The sequence below is a fragment of the Diuraphis noxia genome, unplaced genomic scaffold (genome assembly GCF_037042655.1).
Source record: "Diuraphis noxia isolate RWA-SAM2 unplaced genomic scaffold, SU_Dnox_SAM2 contig0002, whole genome shotgun sequence".
NCBI classification, from domain to species: domain Eukaryota; kingdom Metazoa; phylum Arthropoda; class Insecta; order Hemiptera; family Aphididae; genus Diuraphis; species Diuraphis noxia.
The window spans coordinates 14,003,921-14,027,538 of NW_028301712.1; the positions used below are offsets into that span (position 1 = coordinate 14,003,921).

The following is a 23,618-nucleotide window of genomic DNA, read 5'->3' on the forward strand; positions in this document are numbered from 1 at the left end:
TCAAATAATATACCACAAAAGAGACAACGTCATTATTTCAATAAGAGTTTGTAAACACTTTAGCAGACCTAACATGCCCTATCACATCACAACTAGTATAATTATTTCATTGTTTTGGATTAAACAACTTTCACTTTGCCACCCCGTTGTGTGTTACCTATACTATTATGTTAAAAATTAAAACTATTGGTAATTTGGAAAGAAGTCATATAATCGAATCATAAATTATATTCATTTCAGAACATAAAATTAGACGCCTATAGGCTATAAGACACAAAATTTGGTTACATGAAGCAATTATGTGTTTCAGTGTATAGTTGTACCTAATCGTGTACAGCAAACGTTTTTGAGAACTACGTGATTTTTTAAATATACCAAATAAACAATATTTTTTGTTTATTTATTTTACACATATTATTATATTATTTTTTATTTATTTCTCGTTTTATTAGTATTAATAACCGTTATATATGATTGTTTTGTTTGCTATAATAATGGTGCCTACATCACAGAATGAATACCCAGAATACCTACCATGTGGCTACCCACTTAGGTGAAAAGATTTTTTTTTTTACTTTGTAGTATGACCATTTTATCTATATGCTAGTGTCAGGCGTGAGCCTTTGACCAGAGGATTTATTTTAGTTTTTCTTTACTGTTGTTTAATATTGGAGTAAGCCTAATCGAAGTGGCGAGTGCTGTTTATTCAAAATATAGGTTTGTCTTATTTATAAGTATTCGGTACTTGATGACCATAGTAACATTTGCCCATTTATTTGGGACATGAAATGTGTGAGTTGTGGGATGTTTAAAAACTGAGTAGTATATTCTGGAAAATTTGGTGGAGTTGGAAATCAGCAGCTTTAAGCTATCAACTAGTTCTCTTGTCATTCAATTTGTGGAAAATCGCAAAATCGTATAATAAAGCATTTATAAAACCACCATTACCTACTTATAATCCAAAATGTTTTGGAATCATCTGATAATATATACTGTTATTGTTAAGTTATTTAAATATTATCATATCATCATTTGTAAAAAAAATACAATAGTTAATAGGTATATATTTATAATAATTATATAAATATAAAACTGTCGTAAGCATACTATATTACTATCATAGTTATTAGTTATGTATAGTATTTTCCAGTGTATTAGGGCGATAGATGTAGCCGGTTTGGTGAATTTACAGTCATCCCTCACGGATCCATGAATCATAATATTTCTTTCCCGAAAGTCATAATAAAAAATGTAAAAAACGTCAACTCCGATTTTTGAGTATTTATGTGTTTCCGTGTAAACAACTGCTGCAGGCTTCACCTCCACTGTCAAGCGGTAAGTGAAAGTTTAATTTACCGGGACTTCGAACGAAACGAACGGAAAGTAGGTACTCTCCCTCCATTCCCACTAATACAAATGTGAGTTTACTGACAACGACATCCCAGGGCGACGTTCACTTATCGGCCCCTTTTAAAATCGAGACAGGCGTGGAAAAGTCGTGCTGAAGGAAAACGCTGTCATTCCGTTTCGTTGTTTATATATATAAATATATATACACCATACGATAATATTTATACTGTATATATAATATATTATGTATAAAATGTATACCGTTCGAGCGCTCGACAGTATGTCGTATTCGACCTGTTGTATAATAATATAATGGGTATGATCTGTAAAAAAAACAACCCTCACCCACACGGCACACACGTGAGGATATATGAATATTTCACCACGCATATGTATAATATATTTAGGTAGTGTTCAAACGATTAATATGCCACCATTATACGTGATATCTTGAAATAACACCAATAATATGATAATATTATGTTAGGTAAGAGTTAAATGCGCATTTGTTGTACCTGCAGTTTTATGTTAGCACGTAATACATTATAAATATTTCGTTACGTCCCAAATTCCGATGAAGTTTTTGTTATTGTAGATAATATTGGAGCGATTTTACATAATACTAAAATCAGTTTAATTAAAGTTTGCGCTAGACGATAACGTTTCCACGTTGTCTGTACATTTAATTTTGAAGTTAGTTACATCTTATATTATATATATTTAGAACTCGTTTTGACGTTAAAATTTTGTTAAAGTACTGCATAATATGAAAAAGCGTGTGTATATTATTATTATAAGTAATTATTGTTTTATCAATAATAAGAGTTAAGTAGCGTAGTGCTATTAATTTTTGTATTATTATTATAGAATATATAGTAATAATTGTCATTGACTGCTAAAAAGCTGTAATCCACGAAACACTACTACGAATATCTTGGCCATATATATGTCTCTCGATATATTTTGTTAGCTTACCTCACGTACCGTCAAATCCCTACTATTTTATTATTTTCGTCATTTTGATTGTAACATAGTAATTATTCGTTAAGTTGTCATATAAGATATTATTTTAAATTATAAACGGGTAAATGTATAGAAAACTTTTCATAGTAAATTACCAAAGCCATTCGATTCTTAGAATGTTTTGAATTTCGTATTAAACTGATGTTTGTAATAAAAGAATATATTTATTTTTCAATTATTGTTATTTTCCTTTTTTCTTGTTTAATTATTTTCGATAATATTATCAATATAAATGTCTATTTTAATACCTTTAAGTACCTACTCTAATAAAATTAAAAATGTGTAGATGTGAACAATTAAGCATTTTATTTTGGTTCTGAATGAAATAATTCACGGCAATATATTATTGTGTTGTTCAATACTTCCATTTGGCTCGAGTTCTTGCAGCCTCATGAATAATTAAGACCATAATGAAAAATTACATGTATTTCTAATAATGGATTTTATAGAATTACTTTTAACTCTCCATATATTTTTAATTGTATTCTTGAATGGAAATCCAACACCTGGGTGAAATTAATAGAATTTTTTCTTAACCTTAAATAATAATAGTTAAAATTGTATCAATATTTTAGTAACTTACCTAAATTTTTTTGCAAATTTATCCATTAATTTAGGATTGTGAATTGGAAACTTCCAGTGAGTTATGTCCGTCGAATAGAAGAGTGTAGATTTTGTCGTTGGTAAAATTATCATTATTTTGTTGATTAACACTTATTATGAAAATAATAATACAATAAAATATAATTATTCATTATTTTCATAATGAGTAATATTAAATTAAAAGCAAAAGCATTTACTAAATAGTAAATACCAAATTGTTGCTTATCATATTTTTTCCATAACATTTAACTGTTATTGAAAGGTAAAATTACAATATTCTAAAGTACTAGACGCTTTTAATTTTCCACCAATTCAATTTATTTGGGCTCATGTTAATTTTGAATTACTTTTACAAAAACCTATATCATAATATAGATATTAATACTAAAAATGTATAATATTTTAAAAACTAATCATTGGATGTATTGGTACATTAAAATGTATACTGAATAAATACAATTTAACTTTTAACATAATAACTAAAACGATCGAATTGAAAAACAGAATGAAGTTTACAAACATATGACATATTATAATATGACAATATTTTGAGTATAATACAAGGCAGTAATAAATGAAATTTGACAATCTGACCTAATTTTTTAAGACCACCAAAATGTAAAGACTGCTTTTTGGATTCTCTCCAGTTTATTAACCGAAATAACTTTTTGTTGATCCTAAACCACTGAACCGCACTCTAAAACTAACTGTTCAAAAGTACTGTAAAATACTCCGACACTGCAAAAAGCTAGTAAAGTTCCTATATTTTTGTTTTAAAATCCTTAAGCTTTTAAGCTTTCACTATAATCAAATCTAAATTTAAATTAAACTATAAGTTAGTGATTAGTAAAACTAATAAAACGATTAAACTAAATTGAGCCAAAATCCATCAAAACGTTAACTCTTATTTTTCAAAAATTCGAATAATAAGGGTTGGAATAAATTTATGTCACTATGAAATATGGATTTTCACTATATGTTACGATAGCTAGATATTTAGCGTAGACAATTTTTTTAATTTAACTAATGGATTTTCACCATTAAATTTTTATAAGACATTGGTAAATGTGCCGTTTATCATTTCAAAAATGCACGTGAATATTGAACAATATGATTTGTTACAATTTACGCGATACTTACGTTCTAAATTTTTTACAAAAAAAAATCAAAATGATCAATAATATTTTTATAATGCGGTGACGAGTGCGCATACTTAAGATAATACGGATAGGGCTGACATTTTTGTTTAAATTTATTGTATAATTATCAAAAATTTTATTACCATCAAGTCTATATCCAAACCTGATATTGTAGTATACTGGTTTTGACAGATGTTGTATAGGTGTATATCTGCCTGCAGTTGGATTCCTCTGCGAAATGATTGACATATCTCGTCAACCGTTCTTAACACATTGGAAACTATATCACATATTCACGTCCATTGTTTATAGATAACGTTAATAATTAAAACTTAATACATAGTTTCTCGGCGTCTGCCACTGCCGTTAAATTTGAATAATGTGTCGAGCGACGATCGTGGTTGATGTAACAATACGAAATACGTTCGTTAATCAAATGTATTAATCAAATTCGTTTATCAATGCATCATGTATCAGTAGGTTTTCACCTATATGATACTTTTAGGTGGCTCTATTTTATTATATAATATTATGATGATAAACAATGGTGGGGGACAAAAACTGACAATACGTCGTTAAATTTTAATATAATCTATCCACCAGTCGTGATGAAACTATTGGATGTGTGACCGTTACAATAAATCTTCATATCACAGTCGTGATCCACTATAACCACAGATAGGAATAATATTATGATAATTTATTGTGGAGAAGAGTGTGACATTATTTTTAAATTTATATTTAGATCAATAACTTACGTTGTGCTTAATTAATAGAATATTTCTGACGCGTAAGTTCGAAAGAAATAATAATAGGTATACAATATTGACATCCGTCCAATAATATTCAATGCCAATGACTATAGGTGACGAGACTTATTTATGGAAATAAAAAGTTGAATAAAAAAATATAATAATAATCAAATTCAGATTGTTGAAAAAAAAATATCTAAAACGTATTTTATTTCTAACATTTATTTCGGACTAAGTAAACCTATCCAAATAGTTTAACATCTCAAGTTTGATATCCATTATATTTTTTATGTATTTTAAAAGATACGATAGTATGCAATACCTATGTGTGATACATGATACTTTTATTTTAGATAAATGAAAACAGATAGGACTTGTTAGTTAAGTTGTATAAATAAATTGCAAACACATTATTATTGAAGCTGCAGTTTTAAAAATAGATGCAATTCAATTTTATGTTATTGTAAATACATAAAACGTAATTTAAGGGTATATCAGTTCCATATTCCTAATAATATAAATGGTTTCAAATTTCGTTAAATAATTGTGAAATTAGCTGATTATTTGATTTGAGATAATATTATAGTCAATTTGTACATATATATTATTTTTATTTTTTACCTACACATACTTAAAAAACTTGATTTGAAAAAATTAAATTATTAACTATTAGTATAATTGGTTTATCGTGGAACCCAAACACAAGATGATTGCGTTACAGTGGTACAGCAGATAGTTTACCAAACGTCTACAATTCATCAGTATAATAATATGAATTTTAAGCGCAATAACTCGACAGAATGGTAATAGTCTCAATACATTTTTATTTTATTTTTTAAAAGTGTTATATTATAAATAAATGTTTTTTTCTGAATATGATAAATTACAGATTATGAAATGGCTTAAATATATCGTATGGCAAAATAAATGTTTACCGAAAATTATCTGTAATATTATTATGTTAAGTTACAAATTTACAATATTATTATTATGTTTAAGTCATTAAAAGTTTTCATTACTTTTTTTCCCCGCACCCTTAATATTTATTGTTCGCGCCTGCTTGTTTATAAAATCATAAACTTTTGCATCGTTATTAATTCGCTCATTATAAACCACTACCCATACCGTGGTTGGGAAATTTTATCGAGTATAAATCAATAGCCATGTGTATGTTGCAATATTATGTTAATAATATCACTCTTTATACTGTACGTGTTACACGCGTTCATAACATATTATATTATATCACGAGTTTTGGTTTATATTTACTTTAATTTTACGAGCATATTTAATGTAACGGAACGTGTAGATGCACGAGAGTGTATCGAGCCATATTCAAAAAAGTTACACCTGTAAAAGCTATTCTTGGAAAAAAACGTAATGGCATGCTGTACGAAAAGTCTTTTTTGTTATCGTAAATAAACCGATGAAAATAAAAAATAAATCCATCGACGTGAACTGAATTAAAGCAGGTAGTTCTGAAGAAAAAAAAAATGTGACGGAAAACAAATGTTAAAAGAGATTCTAAGCAACCAAGTTTTTATTGAAAAGTCATCCGAAGAGTACAGTGCTTCCGTCGGATACACGATTCCCGTGCACTTTTGTAGGACTTAAGGCTTTAGTCGTGAAATCGCAAAACGGCGCGATCGAACATAATCAAGCACTTGCTATTCGTTGGGCAACGGAGATAAAAACAAACCTGTTAATGTCCTTTACAACGCTTTAGGAATCTGTTTGATATTTAAAATATTCTAATATTTTGTTCTTGGTTTTTTTTTTTTTTTTTTTTGTGGGATTGACTGTAGAAATATAATATAATTTTTGTGCGGATTTAATGCTTTTTGTACCTAGATTACAATATGAAATGTATGTTTGTTTCATATCATTCAATAACAATAATAACATTTAATTCAAAACTCCTAACACATTGTTTACAATCGCAGTTGAAAAATATTAAAAATACATAGGCACGATTTTTTTTTATAAGCATTTAAAGTTCGAATTTTGGCTAAATACACAAAACTTACGGTAATATTCAAATTATCTTAGATAGAAATTCATAAAAGTTTTTTCTTTTTAAATCTAAGATTTGAAAGTTTAATAAAAGGCTACTAACATATTTTTACAATAGCAGTTGAAAAATAAAAGAAATATATATTCAAAATTTTTTTTTATAGCATTCGCAGTTTGGATGTTGACAACATACCTACGTAAAAATCACGAAAATTCGCAAATTATTTTAAACTAGAAATTCATAAAAATTTTCTTTTTAATTCTAAGATTTGAAAATTTTTAATAATCTATAATATATCCTAGGCAGATAAACCGTCTCCGCTCAAAATCATTTTTCGTATACAATGATATTATAATATCATCGGATTCAAATTTAATTCCATCCATTATAGTAACTCACTTGTAACCACTTGTACAGCATCAACGACTTACCCTCTTTTTAAATTATGAATATACCATTCTGAGAAGTATTTTTTAATTTATATAAAATTGATTGCTTTGAATCATGGGAATTGAAACTAAAATAAAATATTAATTTTGTAACATTTTAACGATAATATCAAATGATTTACTAAAAAAATTAATGTATTAAATATAATTTTTTTTTAAACTATTTTCACTGTTTTTTAGGTTTTATATAATATTATTTAGTTAGTTGGGTTTTGTGTAGTGTTGAGAATATCTTTATTGTGAAGTATACGGTATAAAATAAAAGTTATCTCATACCGTTTTAAGTGCAGTCATGGCGATGGTAAATTTCAGTTACATAGAACGACGTTCTTTGTATTATGTCTCAGCGAATTTATTATGTACCTGCAATTATTACGGTCACGGTGCGTACAAATTAACGATTTATTAAAATAAAATATAAAACTTGTCTCTCTTTAGTGCAAAAAAAAGTATTTTCATTTCGCATGGTGCAGTTGTTGAGTTTTTATTATGTATTCAATTTGTATTTTTCAACATTTTCTTTGTTGTACTTCGTTGTTTCTCATCTCTTTTGTTGTACCTGTACGGTACAATCCGGTGACGACAAGTACATACACATTATTTAGATCGAAGGCAGGGAATTTATAATTTTTTTTCAACTACCAGCCGTATGACACTTAACAATAATTCTCACAAATCCGAATCATTGTCCGTTTTCAACATCAATATCATGCGACAATGTAGAGTTAAGTATATATTTTTCCGTTACCCTTATTACAGTACATAATCATAATCTTATGTTCAAAGAGAATAGGTATAGTTGGTTAATCATCATTGTACAATTTTGTTGTAAAACAACATTGCGTCCCCAAAGTCTGCAGTTACAAAATTAATACATTCAAACGATTTCGTCAGAATGTTTTTATTCACACAATTAAAAACAAAATTTTGATCAAAATTGTTGATTTGGAAATGTACTTTCAAAAACAAAAAATTCACAACAATAACTTTTTCATAGACAATTTAATATATTATACTACTTATACTATATAATATGAGAAGTGTAGAGTGCAATATTTTGAATACATTTTTACGAATAAAAAACGTTTTTCAAATATTATGAATTATAATAAATTCCAAAACTCAGTCTTATTTATTTATTTAAATTCTAACGGATCGTAAGACTCAAGTACAATATGTATAATAGCATAATATTGAAAAAAATATTAATAATACATATGATAATAACAATAATAATACCAAAAAAATACATTGAAAACATGAAAATCTATTTACATAATTAATAAAAGATTCCAAGGAAGTAAAATTAAATAAATCGATGTTGGTATCGTTCGCTAATGACTTAATTCTGTTAGGTAACGATAATAAATTTTAATAAATAAGTTTTTGAGAACCTATATAAAAAATATTAGTAGACCTATTTCTACGTTGAGGAACGTTAAAATTGAGGAAACTTAATATAGTTCTTGACAATCAGTGTAACGTGTAACCATTTACAAGTTTAAATATACATTTTAAATCTATTTCTTTCTTCTATCTGATAAACAATCAATTTGAAACAAATTTAATAAGTAAGGAAAGGAGAATATGGGTAAGGAGAATATGGGTTTAGGCCAAAATGGCGAAACAATTAACCGTGAATGTAAAAATAGCGAATTTTAAAATACCTAAGCAATTATAATTATAAATAAGCGAAACTGCAGATTTTTATAATTTCTTTTTCAAATACTATAAATTAACATACACGTTTTCTCAAATATTTTTTTAGAAATAAAACCATCTTTAAATCCTACATCGGTTATAATGGACTTTGAACACGCCTCAATAAATGCATTCAAAACTGTTTTTCCACATGCTGAACAAAAAGGTTGTTTTTTCATTTTTCTAAATGCATATTATGGTAACGAATTCAAAATATTGGTCTAGCAAAATATTAGCTGTTTTGGCCTATGTTCCACCAAACAACGTTATTAAAGGATAGGTACAAAGAAATTTTAGAAACACAATTCTATGTTGAAAACGAAGAACTGTTAATTCCATTATTGGATTATTTCGAGGATAACTGGATTGGAAAAATAACAGGAAGACGAAGAACTCTACGACAACTAAAACATCATATTGATTGCTACTATTCTGCAAAAAATTGTCTTCCTACAACAAATACCGCTATTGAAGGCTGGCATAGAGGATTGACATCTGTTATTGCTTTATAAAAGGTGTAGCATAAAGTTTGTCACTAAATGCCTAATCGTCTAATCGTATATTTTCACTCTTTTTTAAAATACATCGTTTTTTTTTTTGCCATTATTAATTCGCGAATTTAAATTCACGGTTATTGTTTCACTATTTTGGCCGGATATCAAGGAGAATGTTACTCACGAATAGCATTAAATTTGAATGGTATAAAAAACGTATGAAACGATTTTGAACATTCTCTAAACAGTAAACAGTGCATTTGATGTTTTTTGTAAGGGGACCAAATCACAGAATCACATAATATACTCTAATTTTGCCCGGACTAGAGAAGTAAATAATGTTTTTAAAGCAATGTGATGTGAAATCTTTGCAGTTACGCCTTTTAAACCTCAAGGACCATATACTAACGCACTAAAAACCATTTTATTATTTTTAGAAAAGTTGTACGTTGTTTTTATTTGTTATTAGTTTCCAGCAAATAGTTAATATATGCCATGAGTTAAACGTCGTGTACACATTTTTGTGAAATTAAAACTATAAAGTACACTTATGGCAGATGCTTGTTTAAAGTATAGTAGTTTGAATTTCAGATAATTCATTTCTTTGTAACTACTCACTCACACAGGCACGCGAGTACACTATTTTTAAGTCACTTTATAACAAAAATATAAAAAAAACATTCGAATATATCGTATTTGATAAAAAAAAAAACTTATTGTTGTTATAATTGTAGATCATATTAAAAATGGGTTAGTACCCGAATTAAAGTTTATATTCATATTTTGAAAGTATGAAATAAAAACTATAACATCCTTGCAATTAAGCTATAATTTTTTACTCTAATTACGCTCATGGAAGATCGATAAGAGATATATCTATTTATAACTTTATTATTTTATTTATTTTAATGTATATTTTTACTGGTTAAACTTGTGAAAATATATTAACCCAATGTTCTAATATTCTGTTAGCTTTTAATGTTCAATCAATGTTTTGAACGTTTGTACTTTGTAATAAGTACAAGACTTATATTTTCAGAATTAAGAGGGCTTCGATAAATAATCGAACACCAATATCGTAAATGAGCTATGTACCTATATCGGTTAAAGTGATTTTTCACGCTTTATATCTAGAAGAAACGAGAATTTGGCAATCCTGAAAACTCTCAAGTGCAACCCACATTAAATTTTTATTTTAAAGTTTATATAGAAAGGTATAAACATCTAAACATTTGTAACGGAAGCAGATTAACATCCATTTATATAATTTGTAGAAAAAGTAATATAATTATTATTAGTTAAGTAATACTTAGGTAATAAGAAAAATTTGCTCAAAACGCCAAAACAGTTTATTTAGCCTATATGGAATTTGTTGGTGCAACATATTCCGAAAGCAATCTAAGACTCATTGAGAAAATAATTCAATAGTCCTGAGTTAATTTACAGTAGTACAATCCAATCATTGTTGAATTTAATTCAGTGTACATTGGAAACCAAGATATTAGTTCCTTAGTTATATTATAATTCAACTATGAACGACCCTAGATTGGTAATAGATTATATAATTTCTTGGAGCTAAAGTCGCAGCTAAAATATCCGGTCATTAGTTTGATTTATAATATACAATTGGTAAATTGATATTTCAATCTAATTATAATTAAATATTTATTACATACATATTTGTAGTTCCTAAATACTATATTCAGAAAACATTATGCAAATATTTGGTAATAAATAATTGGGCTGGATTTAAGTATCTTGAACTGTAATTGCATTACCTGCATTAAAACTAAATAATATAAGCAATACGAATAAATAATAATACCACCAATATTGTATTCAAAAGTATCTTGCACAAATGCGTCTATATTTTTTGTGATTTTTCTCAATTTTCTTAAAATCGATTAGGAAATAATTATAAACCAATGCAAATTGGTATTTACAAACTACAATAGTACGTGTCATATCTAATTAGTAATTAATGATTTTCAACCAATGGAAATGTTATATAGCCATAATTAAACTTTTGAATCATTTGTACACGACCTTTTTTAAAATAAAGATATATTTTTAACTCATAATTTATGAATCAACACTACTACACATAATACTACCACATAGGTGGTGTGTATATTATTACGTACTTAGTGCATACATGATAATACTCGTATTATAATATTTTATCACAATATAAGACGTATTTCTTACATTCGATAAAAAAAAAAAAATATATCAACTACTTGGAACCTCAAGGGCCTAATATTATCGTAAAACATATAATTGACTATTAAATTCTATGATATTAAACTTAATGTATGTACTATTCTTTAATATCTCTTATAATTGTAAAAAAATGTAACACAAAAATATATATAGTTTTAATCACGACGATTCAATTTTTATATAATAACGCAAAACTGTACAAGTAATATATTTTGGTAGATTCAGGCATTATGTGCATGGATTTTATTTTATATAACATTTTTTTTTTTTTTGTAAATATTTTAATAATTATTCTTCATTATTAATTTTAAATTTCTATTAAATTGATATTAAATAATGAATATTCATAAAAAATTACTTTCGGAGAACAATGTACCTATTGGTACATCATCTTAATTTTACTGAAAAAATTAAATTTTCTTAGAATTAGTAAATTATTTACTCAGAATCATTTTTATTCAATATAATTACTTAAAAATAGTATTTCATATAATTCAAGTGAAAATAGTATATAGATATAGGCTATTTGTAGTTAAACATTTTTCAGAATTGTGCGGTTATCATTGTATTAAATAAAATATAAATACATTTGGCCAATTATCAACCATTCAACTTACTACTTTAGATGTTAGAATTACTTTTCTTGTTTGAAATAAATTTAAATACTTAATCCACTATATTGAAATGTTAGAAAGTTTAGAAAGTACGGTACACAAATAAATATATTCGAACAGACAAATCAATATATTATACATAATTCAAAATGATACGTATTCTGAATCTAGATGCTAAATTTTGCCGTCTAAAAATGTGTGCATTTTTTTCTATCTTCTTTTATTGTAGTAATATGTTTGATTTATTGCGTTAAAACATGTGGTTATTTGTTGTAGTAAAAGCAGTTATACTTTGAAAACATAAAACCTTTATTTAGAAATGACCGGAGGGATTTAAAAACATACAATGTAAAAACATACATTAAATATTTTGCCTCGAGTGGAAACATTTCATTTAAAAACAATTTTATCATAAAAATTAATTTTTTTAGTTGTTGCGTCAACTGTAAAAAGCTAAACAAGCAATTAAAATATATTGCTTTAAATGGAAAATAAAATCATTAATATCCTATAAACATTGGTATACTCACGACACCATCTCTAATACTTAATTAAAAGTAAATGTGCTCTAATTAAAAATTAAAAATTATTTTTTTAAATTTGCTTGGAGTTCAATTCGATCGATTATTTTCATATAGGTACTGTAAAAAACTATACATTTATTTCAAGTGGTTTTGCAACACTACTCGGACCCATTTTATTCGTAAATAAACTCGATAATCGCAAAGACTATAAAGGTATAATATTATTAAAACAGTGTGAACTGTTATATAGATTATTCAAATTCCGGTAATATTTTATTTATTTATTTTGTGGAATTGCTTTTTATTATAGTATGATTTTGTATTATGCAGTTACATTTGCTGTGTTTTTACAACGATTGATTCCAAAACACTTAGAATAATATATTTATTATTTTCTTGTATCAACCTTGTGTGTTTAAATAAACACATTTTAATATATTCACAATGCAAATAAGGAGCCGCTTGTGATGAGTATACTACGGTGTTTGTTTACCTAATGAGCTGTTGTGTTTTCATTAAAACAATTTCATGCTATGCAGTTAACCACCGAGTAAAATGAAAAAGTGATCAGTCAAGTGCGGTATCTACTATGATATTATTGCAATAAAAACATCACGTAATTTACATACTATACAAGAGTGTTGTGCTTGAGACTATTATGTTAAAATAATATTTATAGTCATAGATGGTGTTTAATATTAATATTTTCAGAACGTTTTTCTTGAAAATTTAATAAACAAAAATTAAATGATGAACATCATAATATTATAGTATGTAATATATTCATTTGGATTTGTGTTGCATAAGATGATAACAAATAATACTTTAATTTCCAATAATGATATTAAAATTAAAATTATATACTTATATAATAAGTTGGTCGTATTTAAAAATATGGTAATCTGAAGTATAAAACCAACAAAATTACATTCATTTGTATTATGCATTCTTATCTTTAAAAGTAAAATTAATTCAATAGACAAAAAACTATTAAATTACAAAAATGTTTCATTTAATAATGTAATTTATTTATTTGTTTATTATATCAATTAATTAATTGTATTAAAATACCAAATGTTTTTACAATGTCCGAAATATATATATTAATTAAAATATTTTATTATATGATGAATTGATATCGTAATTTCAACAAATTCTCAATTTTTCTTGAAATAATTGTTATCTGAAATGTTTTTCAAAAACTAAAACTAATAAAAGATCGATATTGTATTTTAAAAACTATTAATTATTTAATTTTCCTATTTATTACTGTCATTGAATGACAATTTTATTAATTAAAAAAATAATATTTTTCAGTATTTTTTTTTCATAGAATTATCACAAGGATTTTTATAAAATAATAGAAAACTTGATGGTTTTATAGTTTTTTTATGATAATAATTCAATTGTACAGTAAATATAATTTAAAACTTCTTGAATTTAATAAATTTAAATATTTTATTCTTTATAATAATACAATTATTTAAAACTATTCAATACTTACTATTTTTTTTTATCGAATAAAAACTAAACCCACATAATAAAATTAATAATTGTATTTAATTAGTATTAAAAAGCATTATTTATATTTTTTTCCATCACATTTACAAAAGTGTTAATAAAATATATTTTGCTATAGCAATATAGCATATGAATTCTATTGATATTATATTATAAATCTGGAACTTTATTAAATTTTGTTTAAAAACTTTGATACCTTATTATTTAATAATAATAAAATCCTGCATTTACACTTGATAGTATGCATTACAATTGTATGACTTAAACGAATTTAATTAATATTACTGATATAAGCTGACAAAATAATTATTACTAAAATATTTTATTAGAGTTTCAGATTATTGAATTTCTCTCAGGACAATGCCTACCTAATTAATGCAATTGTAATAAATAACGAAAATCTGGTAATTTCGATTCAACGATAAACCACATTACTATACAATAATAATAAATCGTCTTTTATTTTAAAATTATATTCGAATAAATAAGTCACCTGGAAACGAATAATATAAATAATAATAACATATTGTCATAACTATGGTGAATAAAGTTCCGTTAGCCTAATAATAATATAAACACGGAATAATGTACATAATGATTTGCGAACGGTCTTTTGGTTATGCAATATATATATAGCGAGGCATTATGTGAGAATTAACTTTTAACATCCGTCCTTTCGCATTGCAGTGTTTTAAGAATTTATATGCTCGCATCATATAATATTATGCGAGTTAAAGCAGTATTTCAAGGACTATACTAATGGCCCCAGCAACAGGGAACGTGTCGGTATGATTTTCCAAGACGTGTCCAAACTAAAAAAATAGGCTTATCAATAATGGGGTTTCTTTTCATTTTTTTTTTTTTTTTTTTGTCAAAAAATATAAATAAAGTCGAAAAGTTAGGCATTAAATCTGGCTTTATTTGTGAAATAAAAACAAAGATTTCAATAGTATCTATAATACCTAAACAAACTTCCACAATTTTAAGTGTAAATTAAAAAATTAAATCGCGGTGTTGAATAACTAACTCCAAAAGTAGACTGATGGAGTAATACTATAAAACACCGTTTTCGATTTGGAAAAGTGAAGTTTGTTTGGTTGCCATATGAGAATAAACCTACTAAGATTAGTTGGAGGTAGGCCAATAAAGTAATTTATCATTTGCACCTGACTATCGTAGTGACTTTATTTTGTGAAAAACAAATTTCAAACACCTTTTTTAATCATTATAAATTCAATCTAAAATTAGAATCTTATATATTTTGATAAAATATTGTTATTTGTATAGTAATACAATAATACAGTATAATATGTATCTGATACGATAATGATAACCATCAAAACGTAAATCATCATACATTGATATCTACATTGACTCATTTTTAATTGTTTTAAGACATTTTTTTTTTTAATCAATCTTTAATGCTTAATATCACTTATCAGTTCAGTTACTAGTTACCAAGTATACTATTTTTTTTAAAATTATTTCTTCTTTAAATTCAATTAATTTAAATATTATGGATACATATCAATTGTTGAATTATATATAGTATTACACTTATAAAGATTATAATTATCATACCTATATATTATCGTTTTTTGTTGTCAAATAAACTAAATAATGCAATTAGCTCAATTAAAATCACATTTAATATTATATGATCATTCAAAACTAAAAAAAAAAAGTTCATGAAAATTCACTAAGAGGTAACTTAACACTAAACTCATAAAGAAGTAAGTACATATTTAAATTTAAAAGCTTAATAATATTCTAATAATTAAATTAATATTATTTCTTATAAAATAATATCTTTTTAATATTACCAAATTTTTACTATCAACTTACTTCATCAACTGTTCTTATTGTTCATATTTTTGAAACAGATTTAATAAAATATTTAAAAATAAATAAATAAATATTACCAGAAATATAAATCAATAGTTTGGCATTATACAATTCAATAATTATCACAGTCAGCAATTGCCAATTTGAATTAAAAATATGATGAACATTTTCATAGTATAAAGCAGTTGCTTACATTTTGCAATCAAATTTATTATTTGCTTATCGATTTTATTGAAATTTAAATGAACATGCTAATAATATAATATTCAATATTGTACTAACCTACTAGCAGCGCATCCAATTCAATACCTTTGGGCTATTGTTATTGCTAAAATAATACATGGTTGGTCGAATTTTATTTTAAAGCCAATATTCTATGCCTTCATTGCTTTAGATGAAAATAATCCATAGTATTATGAACTTACACTATATTAATAAAATTAACCAAATTATACAATTTTATATGAGTATTCGCCGACTTAGACCGTTCACTCAACATTTTCTACTGGGTTACATTTAGATTAGATGTATCGAAAAATGTTTACATTCCGGTAAAAAACACATTTATAGTTTTTTAAATACTCTTGGCGCAAAAATCTGCAGTACGACTTATAGACTTTAAATAGCATTATCTTTTTTTTTTATATCAAAGTTGGGTATGGCTGGCTGTTTTTAAAATAATCTATATTTCACCATTATGGTTCTAAAACCATTGTAGACTGTCATTAATAAATTGTTTTTAAGTATTTTTCGTTATTATAAAAATATTTACTTTATACCTACTCTATAAGTATTATTTACTGACTAAAAATGAATTAAATTAAATAGTGTTTACTAGGTACCTATTGCATTAAGATTCCTCAACTGTAGCTAATAATTAATACACAATAAAAATAATAATAATTCAAACAATTAATGCTACGAATTATTCAATTTTCAGCATTGTATGAATCTAATGCGAAAAAAAATGTATATAAAATTACATTTAAAATGTCTTTTATTAGTTAAATTTTGATTTTAAAGGTCTTAAATGATTAAGTCAGAATGATTTGAAAAATTAAGGGTTGCATAAAAAAATACGAACTGCGAACTTTACATGCGCATACCGAAAGTGTTAAGCGTCTTAAATAAAATTATGAATTTTTATTAAGGCACCCTTAAATTGCCATAACATATAAAAAAAATCCTGATCCAATCCAACGTACCCGCAAGAGAAAATGAGATGCTTTTTTTAAGTCACCAACACTATTATATTCACTAGATAAAATAAAAGTTATAAATACTTTTCAATACTTTTTGATCTTGATAATATTTAATCTGTATAGTATAATAGATGGTAATTTTAATAAATTAATGTCTGTTACAATTATTATATTATGAGAATTGGCTTACCATTATTGTTTGAGCAAACAAATGTGTACAATATCTCTTTATATTCACCAAGCCAGCCACATGTTACCATACATTATATATTTTGAAAGCATTGAATATATATCATGAGTTTTGAACAAAATATATGCAAGGATCTTAGAAATTTTTTTATATTATTACATGTACATTAGGTATTACATTCAAGAAATGTAATAATTTTCTGACTAAAAGAAATAAAATAATGAAATGTGCAGCGTGTGCTTTATTAAAAATGCCGTAAAAGTAAAAGTAATAGATGACGAGTTTAAGCTAAGATAAACAACAATTAGGTCATTTAGATATTGCATGCGCAAGTAAACGACTATAAATTTGGAAAGTTTTAAACTTAAAATACGTGATAGTTAAATTTAATGTAGTTAACGACATCACATAGATACAAAAAAAGTCAAATATCCTGAGATAAATGTTTCTTCATGGTCCTTGAAGTTTTTTTTTTTTACCAACATTATTGTCACAAAAGTCTAAACAGAATTTACTTGAAAAAAACCACAGTACAATGGTTACTATAAGATTAAATGCATGTGAAACATGATTTACGATGAATAAAAAACCACTGGATGTGTAAAATAAGAGGAATAATATATGGTCTGAAAAAAAATGTGTTTAACACTGCGTATTGTGTATAGTACAATAATAAAAAAAACCCGGGAGGAACTATAAGAACATTATTCGTAAAACCGGATATGAGGTTATGTTTTCGAGTGGAATATTGACTTGAAATCGTCTGGATGCGCTTGTTGTGTTGATTTAGAGAGAGAATGACAATTGTAATAAATTTAACTTTATACGCTCGATGTTAACATAAGCGATAAGATTTTAATATAGATATATATAACATCGGCCCAGTGAACCTGCAGCTATATAACATGGCGTCATTTAATGTTCAGTAACAGAGTTATAGTCTGTATAGAACTGTAATGTTTATATACTTATTAATTAATCCATAATTAAACTGATACATCACAATTGTCTATATTTACAGCCTTTGCACACGATAACCATGAGCATGCACTGTTCAGATAGCAATCATTATAATCGTATTTACGTTCAGAATAATTGTTTGACAAGTAAATAATGTACAGACTCAAGAGATTCCCATTTAAGAGATAACTATCATCAACATTGTGACTATAATATAAATGCAAAGAAAATCGATTACGAAATACTGATGAAAATAGTCTTTTGAAAATAAAAGCAAATGGAAACCAACCGTACACTACCAAAAATGTTCAACTGTATAAATTATATAGGTATTTAATGGAAACCTAGAATAAAAATAATAAAACATTTTTTTTTTCAGTCATGGAATATAATAATATTTTTCAACTTTTCAACTATGATCTTTAAGTCACTTGGTATATCATTACAACTATACTAATTTTAGTAGAAAAAACATTTTAAAAAAATGTAGATGCATTTAAATCTAATATTGAATACAGGGATTTCTAACTATGACCATTTAAAGTTTTACCGGTAAGGGTAAAATTGTTTTGGTTGTGTCTGCATAAATTGTGTGACGCTTCGTTTCTCTTGTTTAAACTTTAAAATTTGAATATTTGAGGATGGTCACATAAACCGCATTTTTACGTTGATATAATTTACATTTGCGTATTTATATGCAGTCACTCAAAATTATAGTAATTTATTGAAACCAATAATTAATTTACACAGACATAAGTAATACGACGCTATAAAAATATTAGTTAGCACCAAAATAGAATATAATTATTATAATATTACACATTATAATAATTATTATCAGTTTTAAATTATAAAAAAACATTAGTTTTAGTGATGGATTGTTAATTTTAGTTTTAGTAAAAGAAGTCCAAGTGTTTTATATAATAAAGTGTAATGGAATCACTACTAAGGAAATGAATAACGAATTAACATTAATAGTCTTACAGCCAAACCAAAATCGATTAAAAATATTTGAATAAAACCCTATTCTTAATATCAATTTTTAAATATTAATTTCAATGACTCAAATAATTTCTAGCAAAATGTACTGTTAACTAATTTAATCTTTTGTACAATAAAATGATTTGTATAACATATTTAAACATAATAAATAATAATTAAACAGTATTTTAATTGGCTCAACATTGAATAAATCATTAAGATATTTTAGATATTTTACTATGTGTATTATATCTATAAATTGTTCATCATTAGAGATTGAATTCAAAATTTATAACAACAAGTGAAAATAATGAACTTTAATTTAATTATATTCAACATAGAGGAAATAATTTTTAAATTTCCGCAGTATAATGATGGAAGGTTACAAATTTAGCATCAGAAGAATAATATGACGTATAATACAATCAGGGTCTAATCTACATCTTAGGCAACGACTCTGATACTATTATAATTCTGAATAAATTTTTATTTTCATCATAAATATTTTAGATTCTGAGCGGAGTGAGGAATGTATTGATTTTACCATGATGTGTTATTTTTTTGTGTCTGTCATCACGTTTTGGAACAGTAAAAGTGCTTCGATTTTTTACTTCGGTACTTCGTTCGATCAGAAAGTGAATCTTGTTGGTACTTTGGGGGGTCAAAAGTAAAACATTCTCAATAATTGTCTAAATAATCGGAATAAACAAACTAAAAATTAAGGGGAAAACGGGAAATTTTATGCTCAATCAGTTTTCAAAAAAATCAATTTTGGTTTTTGATGTAACTTTAAAACAAATGACCATAGATACATGAAATTTTCACTCAATGTTAATATAAGTATATTCTATACACCATACAATTTTCAAAAAATTTCGAATTAATTTGAACTATTTATAGTTATATGCAATTTTCGATCATTATTAGTTTTATTTTTTTTTTTTTTAAATTAATATTGATCAAAATTTATTTGTTGGGTAGAACAGCTTGAAAATTTAATACAAGGCTCTTAACATATTTTTATAATATATGTTGAAAAATTAAAGAAATACATAGTCACAATTTTTTTTTAAAGGCATTTTAATTTTAATTTTGACAACATATGTAAAAATCACGAAAATTTGCAAATTATTTTAAACTAGAAATTCATAAAAAATGTTCTTTTTAAATCTAAGATTTGAAAATTTTTATTAATCTATAGTATATCCTAGACAGATAAACTGTCTCCGCTCAGAATCGTTTTTCGTATACAATGATCTAATATTATTGGATTCAAATTTAATTCCATCCATTACAGTAACCTACTATACAGCAGAGCGACATCCACAACTTACCCGCTTTTTTTTTTAAATGCTAATATATATCATAGATCGTGACTTATACATATTGTTTTGATATTATTTTCTATTATTTTGATAATAATTACTACGTGCAAATAAATGTATAAATTCATATTAATATACTAGTGTTGTATTAACCCTTGGTTAAATACATATTTAGTTGGTGATAAAATATTTTTAATTATTTTACGATACATATTTTATAACAATAAAACGTGCAGGAAAGTCGCTCAGCTGTATAGTAGATTTGAAGAGTAGCTGTTCATCGACTGTCACTAATTTAGAGATACGATGAGTGTGTTGTGTGTTCAATGATAATATTGATAGTTGATAATATGAACATTTATTCTGATCGGAGACGGTCTGCCTATTTCTTCTCCTCTTGCGCCGTCCCTAGAATCAGTTCATTTGCTTCATATTTCGAATTTAATAATATCTATTTGACAATGTTATTATTATTTTATTTTATTTTTGTATGTGTCAAATCGATATGGAAACATACACCCCTAACTTATTTGGATAACGAATAACATTATATTTGCATTAATACTGATTAATTAAAACTATAACAATAAACATACATTATTCTCTTCTCGTTTGTCGTTTATATGTGACAAAGGCAATAACAGTATATATTCATTGTTTTTGAAATATCCATATAAATTTTTAATAAACTGTGTCATTAAAGTTATCAACGATCATCAATTTGTAATTTATACGATGAATCAAAACATGTGATTTATGACTATATATAGACCTTATACTACTAGACAAGCAATGAGTGTATGGAAAGCATACCAACATAGAGATTGCTTTTTGTTTACTCACTTACTCGTATGCACTGTAGTATAGTAACGTATGCATAGGTCAATTCAATAGTAAATTAATATAGAAATTCTTATTAATTATTCATTTATACATTTTTCCATTATAATAAATTATTTATTAGGTATTTGTTACGTACATAATGTTACAACGGTTTCAAAAATATTGCTAATAGTATAATTTATATTAACGTTTTTAATGCTCGTATGATATGTGTTCAATCTAAAGCAAAACTCTATAATAATAAATTAATTGTAAATATGCACGTCAGTCGTTTAAAACAGACTACAGAGATCCTTTTACATTACTCTTAATAATTATGTTGTTATACCATAGATTATTATTATTACTATATATGTGTTATAATAAACAGTTATTGCCTAGTAAAGTAAAGTCTTTATAATTTCGAGAAGTACAAATATGAATTTTTTACTCAGTATATTTATAATTTCACAAAGTAATACACTCCGTTGCTTCTTCTCGAACATCTATTCCAGCCCGAGCAAAAAATCTTTGGTGAGTTATTGAATTTTAACTGAGATTTTAAACCTAATTATTAATGTTTTTTGTAACTTATAAGAGATTTTCTAAGATACTCTAACAGAAAATTATCGTCAAGTGAATTAGTGTTGGTCATATAAGAATTAAATGAAACAGAACCTGTACAAAATTGGTATACAAGACATATCAAAAATTAATGTCGCCAAAGATACAATGTTATTTATATGAGACGTCATTCAACGAGTCTTGTTTCAACATTACTATAAATCACAATCTTTCTGACATCACAAATTCGACTTCAATAACAAATTTAAATTTAATATTAATATCAAATAATTCAATTTAAGTCTCGCACCACTTGAACCATCATACATTATGCGTCACACGTTATAAGTATTACGCGTCCGTTAAAGTTTGTCCGTTTCGTTTTTATAAATTTATAATAAATACACAAAGACGGGTAATAATTATTCAAAATGCAAAATTAAATTTAAAATTCTAAAATTAATCCAAGAAATACGTTTTATTATGAACTGCTTAGTTATTAGTATTTACTTCTTAGTATTTATAATTATTTTTTAATAATTTTATTAAATGCTTATAATTGTATGTAATTTTAACATGAATACAATGTTAAAATATGAATACGTGTATAATAAGACGTGTTTATCATGGTATTATTATTATAATATAAGTAGGTACTTAAGAAATTATAAAATGTAGGATAAATAAATTTTACAAGTTATAAATTATAAAACAATATTATTTAAAGCATTATCATACACTTATATGTTTAAAATATTATCCAATCGTAAAAATGCACATAATAAAACCAAATCAAATCTTTGAAAAGAAAAAGAATGCACCATACTTTTCTGAGTTGTGATTTGACAGTTTTTATGAAATATACCAAGTAAAAATTATATTGTACTTTATTAAAATGTATTATAAAATTTTTAAAACCAATATAACACGTGAGTGCTTATTTGCACTCGTCTCGGTTCACTCACCTCAATACAATATTGTGTTGTGTTGTTATTCCAAATTTAATAGCAACCATAAATCATAGCAAAGAATGATTCTAAAAGCAAAACTTAGTTTTGTCATTTTTAAAACTCTCATATAACAATAAAATTTATTTATTTGTATCAATTTTCAATATATTATGTTTACTTTATATATTTTCACGATACTTAAAGAAGATATGTTTGTAAGGTTCGTTAATTATAGTCACTGTATTCTAACATTTTAAGTTTATCAAAAAGTAAAACAAAAATTAACGAAATTCCATTACAACCTGATTTACTCAATTTTTAATTTCAATTGTTCATTTTTACTATACAATATTATGAAAATTTAATTAACCT

The 23,618-nt window shown here is 25.5% G+C and overlaps 1 protein-coding gene across 5 annotated transcripts in view; it reads left to right on the forward strand.

Annotated features, from left to right (window-relative positions):
* LOC107166088 (neuronal acetylcholine receptor subunit alpha-7-like) overlaps positions 1-23,618 on the forward strand; it is a 198,044-nt gene that overhangs the window by 67,669 nt on the left and 106,757 nt on the right. The gene's annotated exons all lie outside the window — the stretch shown is intronic.